We start from the raw sequence: 15,212 nt of genomic DNA on the forward strand, positions 1-15,212 counted from the left end.
AAGTTTGAGGGTGGTTTTTGGTGTTTTGGGGGGGGTGATTTTTTTTTTTTTTTTCATTATTATCATACCAATAGTCTTGTACTATTCCATTTCTAGAAACAGTCTTGCTGGTAAACGTTATCCCCTAGGAAAAAAAAAAAAAAAACCAACAACAAAAAAAAACAAACCCAAAACACCACACACACACACAAAAAGACAATAATACAATATATCAAATATCAAGTTTTAAAATTCAGCTACTTGCTCTCAATTTGTATAGGTTACTTGGTCAGATGAAATAATCCATATAATGAATGACTAGTCTGTCAGTCACAACATCCTGATAAAACAGACATTGCAATCAAAATGCTTTTGATAAGAAGTCAAGACATGTGTTCAGATATTTCTATTTTGGAGTCTTTCATTCTGGTATTTCATAAAAACAGACTCTTTAGGCTTATACAATCAATTCTTTTTTTGTTTTCAGTTTTTTCTTTACATCCTTATTCTCTGGTCTATGATATTTACTTCTTTTTTTCTAATTAATTATGTGGTTTTGTAGTTCTAATTAAAAATATGAAACTGACCTATGAACAGAATTAAATATTTATGTCTGATTATCTAATTCTTTAAGTTTTCTGCATCTTCTATCTTCTTTACAAAACATGCCCATTGAGCTAAGTATTCTAGTGAAGCAAAGGCATAGAAATGTAAGCTCCAGTATGTTAATAAACACTCTCCACATGACAATTTTCACATGTTCTCTCCCCTCTGTCCCCAAAGAACATTCTTTGAAGTCCTGTATCCAGCCTGTGACTGTACTCCTATGGAACACAATTTTCTTAGAAACATTTCCCCAAGATTACTTAAAATTTCCATGTACTGTGGTGAGCTCAGTACTAAATTCCTATTTCATACTTAGATACTATTTGCAGAACTTTCATATTCTTTTATTGTTTCTTTTGGAACATCAACTTTCAGTGTAAAAGATGAAAATATGTATCCATTTCTTTTTTCAAGGCTGTGAGTGTTCTTCAGGGTTCCTGGAAACTAAAAAAATGGCTCCTAACATTTTTTTAAAGGCACACTTATAGTTAATATAACATGCTGTAAGTTTAGTCTTTGTGTCAAGAAGCATCATCACACTTTAAAAGCAGCTTGTAAGGGTCTTGTGCCATAAATGTTTTGGTGGGAAACCAAATGCCTTGATCAACCTCTACTGCTCTCCAGTACTAAAAATTGTTGTTCTTCACCTTTTCTAATAAAGACTTACAAACAACTTACCTTATGTAATCATTCTTCTTTTTTTTTTTCTTTTCCTTTTTTAATTGCTCTATATTCTTGTTACCCTGGTGTTTGCAATCACTAGCAGTTCTCTCTAGCCCTGATGGTGGTATAGTTTTAAGGTAAGTGCATAAGGCATTTACACATTCTGTTTCACTGATATGTGATGCCTTCATCATAAAATGTTTATTTATGAGTTACATCATTACACTGAACTAATGCAAGGCAAAATAGGTGCCCCAATTTTAATTGTCAGGCCCTTCTGAATAACACATATATATATAATAATTGATCAATATGTTGAGTTTATTCTTCCATGGACAAAACTTCAAAAGTTCATTTGTATTTCATCCAAAGTAATGAGGACATCCAGCTAAGTCATAGTAGATGATAACTATTATACTATTATGAAAAACAAAGTAAGAGAGTCAGTTGTTTGAAAGCAAACCCATAGAGCTTATGAAGGTGCTTTTAGGATAGTGAATTTAAAACATTAGAGCAAATACACTGAGGTTTTCCTCCACTTTCTGCTTATATCATAATCCACTTTTGCACTTTCTTTATAACTTATAAAAGATTCTAATTGTTCTTAATTCCGTTTTACTCATTATCATTACTGCTGTTTCCATTAATGTCTTAAGCATATTATTTTGTATACAGCATTCTAAAGTATTTGGTTTTCTAGTTGAGTTAAAGCATCCATGACATGATAGCTAACATTGCAAAATAATGTGGTAGATAAAGAGAACAAAATGCAGATACAAAATATCAACAAGCGTTGTATTTTATTATGTCCATTCTAATAAATATAAGAGGGCCGGGAGTGAGTTGAAACACCAGACCTTTGACAGGCTACCTTGATTAAATATTAGTTCAGTCTTCATCCCTGTTTCAGATCACTCCAAATGGCTTGCCCATGACAGATCTGCTCTAGGATGAGCTAATTCTGAACAGGGTGAACCTGACTTGGTCTCTACCACACGGCTGGAGAATCCCCACGATCCTTCTCTTGTATGGTGGCATGGGCACGTCTCATCAGGTTTAATATTTCTGACAGTTCCTTCCAAACATAATTAGAAAAAAATGTTTTGCTAATCTGGTAAAAAAAAAAAAAAAAGTTCCATTACAACTGGAGAGAAACTATAAAGGCTAAATATTAACTAGATCCTCAAAACCACACATTTTCTTCTATTTGAATACTTTTGGTGGCATCCACTAAAGACAGATCATCTTTATTTCTCCTTGCTCCTGTCATCATAATCCTGACAAGCAGAATTTCAGGCAGATATGTCCAAATTTATTATAGTCTCAAAAGAATCATGTTTAGTTTTACTTGCTCACAAAGAATGAGTATTATGCTGTGTTTAACCCCAGTTATAAAGTATTAGCAAATACTATTAGTAAATTCTGTTTGTATAGAATGTAAAGGTCACTGTGAAAAACCTCATTTAGGAATTTCAGCTGGCAGGATAAGGCCTCTTCCCTTACAATTTGTTTAGGACTTAGAGGAGGACCAAGAGGGCTGCAAACTGACCTTTCTTACTGAGTAGGAAGGCAATAATTGCATATCCATTATAGGATCTATATAATTCTTAAAGATAGGTTTTGGTTATAAAAGAAAGCAGTTTTCCAAATTCCAATAGCATTCCATGAAAGTAACTTGGTGGGGCTACATAGGACCTGGATCTGAATCCAGGAAACTATGAATGCCTCACGTCTTTAACTAAACTATGCAAGATGAGAGAAAATCTTTGGAGCTAATGTAAATACCACATTAATTTTAGTATATTTTCATTCTTATGTATGAATTCTCCAGCTGGAAACCTTCCTGTCATAAGGTTTCAAATGTTAACGAGAAAACACTGAAAACTTAATATTAAATATTTTTGCAGACACAGGCAGAAAAAAATCTGTTTTGTTTAAGCCAAATTTGAGGCTTGACATTTCTTTTGTCTTATATGGGCACAAAACAAAACAGAACAAAACAAAACAAAACTAAAAAAAAAAACCAAAACAATGTGTTTGCTTTGTTTTGTTGGGTTTTTAGGTGAAAATGAACATTTTACCATCTCTGTTTTTGCATAGAAATCTGACACTACTTTCAGATATGTGAAGGTGTTTGCATAAAGTGGGACACTTTAGTTAGAACACAAAATTAGGACACTAATCTTTAATATAGAGCAATCTGTTGAAGCTCATGTGAAAAATATGAACAGCACTTTTCATCTCAGACTACTTTGAATTGAATGTGCAAGGATTCCCATGTATCCCCTGTATTTTAACTGATAAAGTAACTATTCCTCACTGAAATTATACATTCTATGCCCAAATATTTCTTGGTAAAATTAACTTCTCTCCATAAAATATATTAATCTGGAAAAAAAATAATTAATTAATTGAGCAGATAAAGCTGAGCAATGTCAAAATATTTAACTCGCTTTTCAGTTCTGTTGTATTTTTTTAAATTCCACGTTGGCTTGAATGCTCAATATTTTCCAAATATTTTTCTTAAATATTAACCATAAACAATAATTTTGTGATTTATCTTATGTTATTTTCATCATTGCCGAAGCAAATTTTTCAACTCAATAAGGTTAAAATACAAACTTTTATATATTAACATGGATTTTTGGAAAATAAATCAACTCCCTTGTGACCTCAAAATTTTCACCATTTTACTGTACTATGAAACACTTTAATGAAATGAGAATCAGACAATGAAACTACAGCATTTTTGACTAATCTTACTGCTCGTACAAAACTACAGATAAAGTCATAGGATAATTTTAAAACCAATTACATAATCCCAAAATTGTTGAAGCTGGAAAGAACTCCTGGAGGTCAGCTGGTCTCACCCTTTGCTCAAGCAGGGTCACCTACAGCCAGTTGCCCACGACGATGTCCAGAAAAAGCAAAAGGAAGAACATGCACAAAACTTCACAGGATACATTTCCTTCTTTCTCAACGCAAAATGCTATTTCACTTTTTTGCTCATTTAATAAAGTACAGGTTCTTCAATCATAGAATCATAGAACAGTTTGGGTTGGAAGGGACCTCTAAAGGTCATCTAGGCCAAACCCCCTGCCATGGGCAGCAACATCTTCAACTACATCAGGTTGCTCAGAGCCCCGTCCAACCTGACCTGGAATGTTTCCAGGGATGGGGCATCCACCACCTCTCTGGGAAACCTGTGCCAGTGCTCCGCCACTCTTAGCGTAAAAAATTTCTTTCTTATCTCTAGTCTAAATCTACCCCCCTTTAGTTTAAAGCCATTCCCCCTTGTCCTGTCGCAACAGGCCCTGCTAAAACGTTTGTCACCATCTTTCTTATAAGCCCCCTTTAAGTACTGATAGGCTGCAATAAGGTCTTCCCAAAGCCTTGTCTTCTCTAGGCTGAACAACCTCAACTCTCTCAGCCTTTCTTCAGAGGAGAGGTGTTCCATCCCCCTGATCGTTTTTGTGACCCTCCTCCAGACAGGCTCCAACAGCTCCGTGTCTTTCTTATGCTGAGGGCTCCAGAGCTGGACACAGTAATCCAGGTGGGGTCTCACCAGAGCAGAGGAGAGGGGCAGAATCCCCTCCCTCGACCTGCTGGCCACGCTTCTTTTGATGCAGCCCAGGATACGATTGGCCTTCTGGGCTGCAAGCACACATTGCTGGCTCATGTCCAGCTTTTCATCCACCAGTACCCCCAAGTCCTTCTCAGCAGGGCTGCTCTTAATCCACTCATTCCCCAGCCTGTATTGAGACAGGGGCTTGCCCCAACCCAGGGGCAGGACCTTGCACTTGGCCTTGTTGATCCTCATGAGGTTCACTCAGGCCCACTTCTCAAGCTTGTCCAGGTCCCTCTGGATGGCATCCCATCCCTCTGGCGTGTCAACTGCACCACTCAGCTTGGTGTTGTCTGCAAACTTGCTGAGGGTGCACTCGATCCCACTGTCTATGCCATTGATGAAGATATTAAACAGTACTGGTCCCAATACAGACCCCTGCGGGATGCCACTCGTCACCAGTCTCCATCTGGACATTGAGCCATTGACCACTACACTCTGGATGTGACCATCTAACCAATTCCTCACCCTCTACCAGACAGTCCACCCATCAAATCCATACCTCTCCAGTTTAGAGAGAAGGATGTTGTGGGGGACCATATCAAAGGCCTTACAGAGAGGTCCAGATAGACGACATCTGTAGCCCTTCCCATGTCCACTGATGTAGTCCCTCCATCCTAGAAGGCCACTAGGTTAGTCAGGCAGGACTTGCCCTTGGTGAAGCCATGCTGGCTGTCTCAAATCACCTCCCTGTCCTCCATGTACCTTAGCATAGCTTCCAGGAGGATCTGTGCCATGATCTTCCCAGGCACAGACGTGAGACTGAGTGGCCTGTAGTTCCCCAACTCTTCCTTTTTTCCCTTTTTAAAAAGGGGAGTTATGTTTCCCCTTTTGCAGTCAGTGGGAACTTCACCGGACTGCCACGACTTCTCAAATATGATGGATAGTGGCTTAGCAACTTCATATGCCAGTTCCTTCAGGACCCGTGGATGGATCTCATTGGGTCCCAGGGACTTGTGCACCTTCAGGTGCCTTAGGAGGTCTCGAACCTGATGTTGCCCCACAGTGAGTGTCTCTTCATTCTCCCATTCCCCGCCTTTGCCTTCTGTGGCTTGGGCGGTGTGGCTCGAGAACTTGCCGGTGAAGATGGAGACAAAAATGTCACTGAGTACCTCCGCCTTCTCCATGTGCCTGGTAACCAGGTCTCCCATTTCATTCTGGAGAGGGCCTCATCATTTTCCCTCATCTTCCTTTTATCCCTGACATACCTATAGAATCTTTTCTTGTTGCCCTTGATGTCCCTGGCCAGATTTAATTCTATCAGGGCTTCAGCTTTCCTAACCTGATGCCTGGCTGCTTGGACAACTTCTCTGTGTTCCTCCCAGGCTACCTGTCCTTGCTTCCACCCTCTGTAGGCTTCCTTTTTGTGTTTGAGTTTGTCTAGGAGCTCCTTGTTCATCCATGCAGGTCTCCTGGTGTTTTTGCCTGACTTCCTCTTTGCTGGGATGCATCACTCCTGAGCTTGGAGGAGGTGATCCTTGACTATTACCCAGCTTTCTTGGGCCCCTCTTCCCGCCAGAGGCTTTACTCTGCCAAGCAGATCCCTGAAGAGGCCAAAGTCTGCTCTCCTGAAATCCAGGGGAGTGAGCTTGCTGTGCGCCCTCCTCGCTGCCCTAAGGATCTTGAACTCCACCATTTCGTGGTTGCTGCAGCCCAGGCTGCCCTTGAGCTTCACATTCCCCACCAGCCCCTCCTGGTTGGTGAGAACAAGGTCCAGCATAGCACCTCTCCTTGTTGGCTCCTCTGCCTCTTGGAGAAGGAAGTTATCATCGACGCCTTCCAGGAACGTCCTGGATTGCTTATGCCCTGCCGTGTTGTCCCTCCAACAGATGTCGGGGTGGTTGAAGTCCCTCATGAAGACCAGGGCTTGTGAGGATTATGCTGCTCCTATCTGTCTATAGTGGGCCTCATTCGCTCTGTCTTCCTGGTCGGGTGGCCTGTAACAGACCCGCACTGTAATGTCACCTGTCCCTGCCTTCCCTTTAATCCTGACCCACAAGCTCTCGGTTGGCTCCTCATCCATCCCCAGGCAGAGCTCCATGCACTCTAGCTGGTCACTGACATAGAGGGCAACACCCCCTCCTCGTCTCCCCTGCCTGTCATTCCTAAAGAGCCTGTATCCCTCCATCTCAAAACTCCAATCATAGGAGCCATCCCACCACGTATCAGTGATGCCAGTAAGGTCGTAGCCCTGCAGGCGTGCGCACGTCTCTAACTCCTCTTGTTTATTCCCCATGCTACGTGCATTTGCATAGAGGCATTTAAGTTGGGCCCCTGATGAAGCTGTCTTACTGCCTGGAGTTCCTTTGTGCTGCTCTTCAGGTGCTCTCCTGCTGACCTGTGTTCCTTCTCCAGGCTTGGGGCACCTATTGCTGGCCCTGGCATCAAACTGGTAGGAGTGGGATGGATTGAGGTTCCCCTCCCCCAGCATCTCTAGTTTAAAGCCCTCTTCACCAGCTTGGCAAGCCTATGACCCAAGATGCTCTTTCCCTTCTCTGACAGATGGACCCCGTCAGCCCCCAGCAGACCAGGTTTCTCAAAGCGAGTCCCATGGTCTAAGTAGCCGAACCCCTGGCTGTGGCACCAGTCCTGTAACCATTTGTTGACTCACCAGATTCGACTGGCCCTTTCAAACCCCTTCCCTTTGACCAGCAGGATTGATGAAAAAACTACCTGCGCTCCCAAGTCCCTTACCGCCGCTCCCAGGGCTCTGTAGTCCTTCTTGATAGTCCTCAGACTGCTCCTGGCTGTGTCGCTGGTGCCCACATGAAAGAGCAGCAGCAGATAATAGTCAGTGGATTGTACGAGGTTTGGTAGCCTCTCGGTACCAAGAGAAGTGGAAAAGGAGTAGAAAAGTCCACAAAATCATTTGGCTTCTTGCATGTCCACAAAAAGATGAGTAATGTGCTGACTATTTTAGAGCACAGGGTAACCCTGGATTTCATGTGACATCCCTGATGCAAGCCCCCGGTAAGCAGCACACCTCTCTAGGGAGTGCGTCCGGTCAGCAAATTGGTGCCTCCGTACCTCTCCGAAGAGAGTCGCCTACTACTGTCACCCGTCACCTTTCCTTAGTGGCGCTGGTTGTTATATGAGGGGCAGATCGGGCTGCATTACCCAGCTCCAGCGCTTCTTCTGATGTGATGAGTATCTTTCTGCACAAGACAAAGTCTTTATGAAACCAGAAGCAAATGTTCTGCTATGTATTTCAAACAAACAGAAGAAATCGGCTTTTTTTTTTTTTAATTGTTGTTGAAGTTTTCAATATATATGTGTTTTTTACCTGCTCTTAGTTTGTTCCATATTTGTATTCTAACCTTAATATTCTCCAGATGCAATGACTTTACTTATTAGTACTGACTGCATTAGCTGATATAGTAAAAATGTACACGTTAGTCATTTAACTGCCTCGAGACTAAACTCAGAATGCCTTTGGGAGCAACAGAACCACTTGAAAAATAAGAAAACTTGAATGTATTTTAATAGTTGAACATGGCAGAACTGGTTATCAAGGACTTGATTCCATCTCAAATTAATTGGGATGCTTAAACTGGTAATAAGTGAAGTTTGAAAAAGTCCCTAGGCTTCTTCTGTAGTCAATGAAGGCAGTGAATGATCTTAAGAGAGCAATCAAATTCTTACATGGGCTAAATTATTCTAGGGTTTTTTCCTTTCTCTTGATTGAACAGTAAAGGAACCCAGGGGTTCATTAACCTAATTTAGGTTAGCTTAATCCAACCTGAAAATTAACTTTATGAACAAAGTATATACCATACCTCAATTAGATATATACAGTAATATAAAATCAGTTTGGCTATGTGGATACTATGTCTATTCTAGCAAATTAAATAGGGTCAAGGCCCATTCTCTGGCCCCGGGGAAAGTGGCATAGCACTATTCATACCCATTTTGCTAAACTTTCATCTCCTCAGAAAGAACTTGCTTATGCCAGCTATTGCAAGTGACCTCTAACTCTTGAGATCTATGAAACAATTACCAGGAATTATCAGGGAATAAGTGATCCCTGGAGAGACCAAATCTGTGTGATGGACCATGCTAACAATTTACAGCTTGGACACTCACACCTGAGGAGTGGCTTGCTATTTTAGCAGTATACACATAGCTTCCAGGACTATTTCCTAAATATTAATCTGGGACTACATATGATGCAAATTTTCTTACTGAAAGTCTGTGATTTCCTAACTTGAAATCTTTTTTCAACATTTTTCTTTGTAAAATCAAGTTCAGTTCCTCCACTCAAAATATAAAAATATTCAACATGGGGTGGAGAGTGGGGCCCTGAGGCAGAGATATACAAACTGAAGTCAATATCTCTTTATTTCCCCTTTATCAACCACCCTGGAATGAACACTGAGAAATGCCCTTCTAGGAGAATGCATTAACAGTTCTAATTTGTATGGATATTAATTAGGATGTTACCCTTGTAGCTATTTTATTATAATGGGACAATTTAATAGGCAGGAGAGATTTGAATAGACAAACAATTATACAAGGATAATTTCAGTTACATGTGCAGGGATATCTTTGGTACCCTTGAGTATTTGGGTTTACAACTATAAGCAAGCCCTAATTACAGGGTTTGTAAGTGAGAATTTTTCTAGTTGTTTCTTTCTCTACTGCAATTTTCGTGAAAAATTGTTGTCCTTTCAGCTATAACTCACTGTGTGTTGGAGTGACTTCCTACATATTCATGAGTTTAAATATCCTAATTTCCATTATTTATCATGTTTTTCATTAAGCTATTATAAGGAAAAAAGTTTAATAGTGTATCTTTATTATCATGACTCAAAAATACGTAAGAAAATTTTATGGGTTGAACAAGAACATAAAGTTTTGGAATAATTTACATATATTTCAATGCAGTGGTACTAATACCTAGTATCTACTTTTAATGAGTACTAGTCATTTCTGATGTTATACTTCCCTTAGCTTCCTTTCTCTTAATAAGTAAGATTCAGGTTTAATTGTTTTACACCTGGGTGCCTTTAAGGGTATAGAATTGGAGATCTAAAAAAAAACCCCAAAACCATTTCTTATTCTTTGTATCATTAATCCCTGTAGTTTATCCAGCAGTTAAGTGATTGCAAAAAGTAAAATTCAGTTGAAAATCCTCAGATCTGTCCTCAAAGGTCTTTGCCATCTATAATTCTGTTCTTTCTTCTTCTTCTTTCTACCACTATTTTCTCCTGACTTTTGTCCTGTGTCCCTAAACATGATTTTTTTTACAAAATAATATACTCCTGCTTGCCTGACTTTTGCATAACACACAAGCCCCTGCCCTTCAAACTATTGTGAGGACAGATTTAAAAGTTTCCAAATCTCTCATGAAACGGTTTCTCATAACATTTGCACTAAGTTATGTGTCCTGGTTTCGGCAGGGATAGAGTTAATTTCCTTCCTAGTAGCTGGTACAGTGCTGTGTTTTGGATTTAGGATGAGAACAAAGTTGATAACACACCGATGTTTTAGTTGTTGCTAGGTAATGCTTACACTAGCCAAGGACTTTTTAGTTTCCCATGCTCTACCAACTGAGAAGGCTGGAGGTGCACAAGAAGCTGGGAGGGGGCACAGCCAAACTGGCCAAAGGGACATTCCATACCATGTGATGTCATGCTCAGTACATAAACTGGGGAAAGCTGGCCGGGGGGGGGCCGCTGCTCGGGGACTGGCTGGGCATCAGTTGGTGGGTGGGGAGCAATTGTACTGTGCATCACTTGCTTTGTGTATTATCATTATTATCTTATTATTATTATTATTATCATTTTATAATATCATATATTATATTATTTTGGCGTGCCACTTTGGGCACCAAAAAGGACTGTCGTGGTTTAACCTCAGTCGGCAACTAAGCACCACGCAGCTTCTCACTCACTCCCCCCTGCCCCGGTGGGATGGGGGAGAGAATTGGAAGAGCACAAGTGAGAAAAACTCATGGGTTGAGATAAGAACAGTTTAATAATTGAAATAAAATGATGATAATAATAATAATAATAATAATAATAATAATAATAATAATAATAATAATAACAATACACAAAGCAAGTGATGCACAGTGCAATTGCTCACCACCCGCCGACCGATGCCCAGCCAGTCCCCGAGCAGCGGCCCCCCCCAACCAGCTTTCCCCAGTTTATGTACTGAGCATGACATCACATGGTATGGAATGTCCCTTTGGCCAGTTTGGCTGTGCCCCCTCCCAGCTTCTTGTGCACCTCCAGCCTTCTCAGTCGGTAGAGCATGGGAAACTAAAAAGTCCTTGGCTAGTGTAAGCATTACCTAGCAACAACTAAAACATCGGTGTGTTATCAACTTTGTTCTCATCCTAAATCCAAACCACAGCACTGTACCAGCTACTAGGAAGGAAATTAACTCTATCCCTGCCGAAACCAGGACAATATGCTTCTAGTCAGAAAGAAAAGATCAAAATTACAAAAATGTTGTAAACCAGAATTTGGTTTGTTAAGGAATGAAGTTCATGATCTAACTGTCTGATAGCAGTACACTGGAATTAGGTACTGAGGAGATTTGAGTCTTTGATACCCTGCAATCCCACATTTTTACTACTCATTACAACTCTCCCAGTTAACGAACAACAAATTTACACTGTAAATCTTGATGTTATAAGATAAGTTGTCATTATCTTGGTGTACAAACTTCTCCTCCCTTGAGATTTCTGGCAATCAATTCAACTTGCCTTTGCAACACAATTTTAGGGAACATTTTATTTCCTCATCTTATAGACAGTGAAAATTTAAAGGAGTAAAGAAGGAAGGAAAGGGGAAAATATTATTTTTGTGTGATATAATTAATTACTGTTTTTTGAGGAAACATTATGTAGGTTAAAAAAAATGTTGAATTGTCTCTTGTATGTAATGTGTCTTCTTATCTTGGCCATTTATTCAGTAGATTAGTTTACTTCAAAACAGGCATTACAGGATGAAGACGAGAAATAAGTTGCTGAAAGACCTCCCAAAAGTCCATTGTAGCTGAATTTTTTCCTAGTATTATGCAATCTATGTGGTCAGAAAATTGTACAGAATCTTACCTCTTTGGAGTAATTTATTTGTTCAAAGTAATCTTAATATTTTTGGTAGGAATTAAAAGAGACAATACTAAGCTGGTCTTTCTCTAAGGGTGTGTGAGTATTTGTGTGTCTGTGTACATGATGACTTTGATAACTGATTGTTGAAATTAATTTAAAATATTTCATTACTTGTTTCATCAAGAAGAAAGACTCCTTTTTTCCTAGAATTAATTAAAAAATAAACTAGGAAAAATTACATCTCCCACAGAGAAACACCTGTAAAAAAAAATTTAATAATCCATTGAATTTAAGATTGCAGAATGCTTCTTAAGATCTGCAAGATAATATAGTTATTATAAGATTTCAAATAATAAGAAATCATAGAATCATAGAATCATTGAGGTTGGAAAAGACCTCTAAGATCATCGAGTCCAACCGTCAACCCAACACCAACATGCCCACTAAACCATGTCCCTAAGCACCTCATCTACACGTCTTTTAAAAACCTCCAGGGATGGGGACTCCACCACTTCCCGGGGCAGCCTCTTCCAATGTTTCACCACTCTTTCAGTAAAGAAATTTTTCCTTACATCCAATCTAAACCTCCCCTGGCGCAACTTGAGGCCATTTCCTCTCGTCCTATCACTTGTTACTTCGGAGAAAAGACCGACACCCACCTCGCTACAACCTCCTTTCAGGTAGTTGTAGAGAGCGATGAGGTCTCCCCTCAGCCTCCTTTTCTCCAGGCTAAACAGTCCCAGTTCCCTCAGCCCCTCCTCATCAGACTTGTTCTCCAGACCCCTCACCAGCCTCGTTGCCCTTCTCTGGACACGCTCCAGCACCTCAACGTCCTTCTTGTAGTGAGGGGCCCAAAACTGAACACAGTATTCGAGGTGCGGCCTTACCAGGGCCGAGTACAGGGGCACGATCACTTCCCTACTCCTACTGGCCACACTATTTCTGATACAGGCCAGGATGCCATTGGCCTTCTTGGCCGCCTGGGCACACTGCCGGCTCATGTTCAGCCGGCTGTCGACCAACACCCCCAGGTCCTTCTCTGCTGGGCAGCTTTCCAGCCACTCTTCCCCAAGCCTGTAGCGCTGCATGGGGTTGTTGTGGCCCAAGTGCAGGACCCGGCAATTGGCCTTGTTGAACCTCATACAGTTGGCCTGGGCCCATCGATCCAGCCTGTCCAGGTCCCTCTGCAGAGCCTTCCTACCCTCCAGCAGATCAACACTCCCACCCAACTTGGTGTCGTCTGCAAACTTACTGAGGGTGCACTCAATCCCCTCATCCAGATCATCAATAAAGATATTAAACAAGACCGGCCCCAGTACTGAGCCCTGGGGAACACCGCTCGTGACCGGCCGCCAACTGGATTGAACTCCATTCACCACAACTCTCTGGGCCCGGCCATCCAGCCAGTTTTTGACCCAGCGCAGAGTACACCTGTCTAAGCCGTGAGCCGCCAGCTTCTCTAGGAGAATGCTGTGGGAGACAGTGTCAAAGGCCTTGCTGAAGTCCAGGTAGACCACATCCACAGCCTTTCCCTCATCCACTAGGTGGGTCACCTGGTCATAGAAGGAGATCAGGTTGGTCAAGCAGGACCTGCCTCTCATGAACCCGTGCTGGCTAGGCCGGATCCCCTGGTTGTCCCGCTCATGCCTTGTGAGCGCCCTCAAGATGAGCCGCTCCATAATCTTCCCCGGCACCGAGGTCAGGCTGACAGGCCTGTAGTTCCCCGGATCCTCCTTCCGGCCCTTCTTGTGGATGGGCGTCACATTGGCAAGCCTCCAGTCTTCCGGGACCTCCCCCGTTAACCAGGACTGCTGATAAATGATGGAGAGCGGCTTGGCGAGCACCTCCGCCAGCTCCCTCAGCACTCTCGGGTGGATCCCATCCGGCCCCATAGACTTGTGAGTGTCCAGGTGGCATAGCAGGTCATTGACTGCTTCCTCCTGGATTACGGGGGGTTCATCCTGCTCGCCGTCCCTGTCTTCCAGCTCGGGGGGCCGAGTACCCTGAGGATAACTGGTCTGCCTGTTAAAGACTGAGGCAAAGAAGGCATTGAGTACCTCAGCCTTTTCCTCATCCTCAGTCACAATGTTCCGCCTTGCATCCAATAAAGGATGGAGATTCTCCTTGGCTCTCTTCTTGTCATTAATATATTTGTAAAAACTTTTTTTGTTGTCTTTAACGACAGCGGCCAGATTGCGTTCTAGCTGGGCTTTTGCCTTTCTCATTTCTTCTCTGCACGACCTAACGAGATCCCTGTACTCTTCTTGAGTCGCCTGCCCCTTCTTCCACAAGCGGTAAACTCTCCTTTTTTTCCTGAGTCCCAGCAAGAGCTCCCCGTTCAGCCAGGCCGGTCGTCTTCCCCGCCCATTCTTCTTACGGCGTACAGGGACAGCCTGCTCCTGCGCCTTTAAGACTTCCTTCTTGAAGATCGTCCAGCCTTCCTGGACCCCTTTGCCCTTCAGGACTGTCTCCCACGGGACTCTCTCAACCAGCGTCCTGAACAGGCCAAAGTCTGCCCTCCGGAAGTCCATGGTTGCGGTTTTGCTGCCCCCCCTCCTTACTTCACCAAGAAGCGAGAATTCTATCATTTCATGGTCGCTAAGCCCAAGACGGCCTCCAACCACCACATCTCCCACCAGTCCTTCTCTGTTTGTAAACAGCAGGTCGAGCGGGGCACCTCCCCTGGTAGGCTCCCTTACCAGCTGTGTCAGGAAGTTGTCTTCCACACACGCCAGGAACCTCCTAGGCTGCTTCCTCTCTGTCGTGTTTTATTTCCAGCAGACATCCGGGAAGTTGAAATCCCCCACGAGAACAAGGGCTAGCGATTGAGAAACTTCTGCCAGCCGCTTATAGAACGCTTCATCCGCCCCTTCATCCTGGTTGGGTGGTCTATAACAGACTCCCAGCAGGATATCTGCCTCGTTGGCCTTCCCCCTCATCCTTACCCATAGACACTCAACCGTACCATCATCACAATCGTTGAGCTCTAGACAATCAAAACACTCCCTAACATACAGGGCCACCCCACCGCCTCTCCTTCCTCGCCTGTCCCTTCTGAAGAGTCTGTAGCCATCCATTGCAGCACTCCAGTCGTGAGAGTTATTGTTAAATGTTAGCATAGGCTTGGTAACAGTCATGGAGGACAAAACCATTTATGTGAAGATGATGTATAAAGTAACAAAAACAGCCTTTCTAACATAATATGAAAACAGAATTTATCTGCCAAACATGTATAGTAACCACAACGGCATCTCAGGTATTGTAGAATCCCTTTAC

The sequence above is a fragment of the Aptenodytes patagonicus genome, chromosome 1, assembly GCF_965638725.1.
Source record: "Aptenodytes patagonicus chromosome 1, bAptPat1.pri.cur, whole genome shotgun sequence".
Classification (NCBI taxonomy): Eukaryota; Metazoa; Chordata; class Aves; order Sphenisciformes; family Spheniscidae; genus Aptenodytes; species Aptenodytes patagonicus.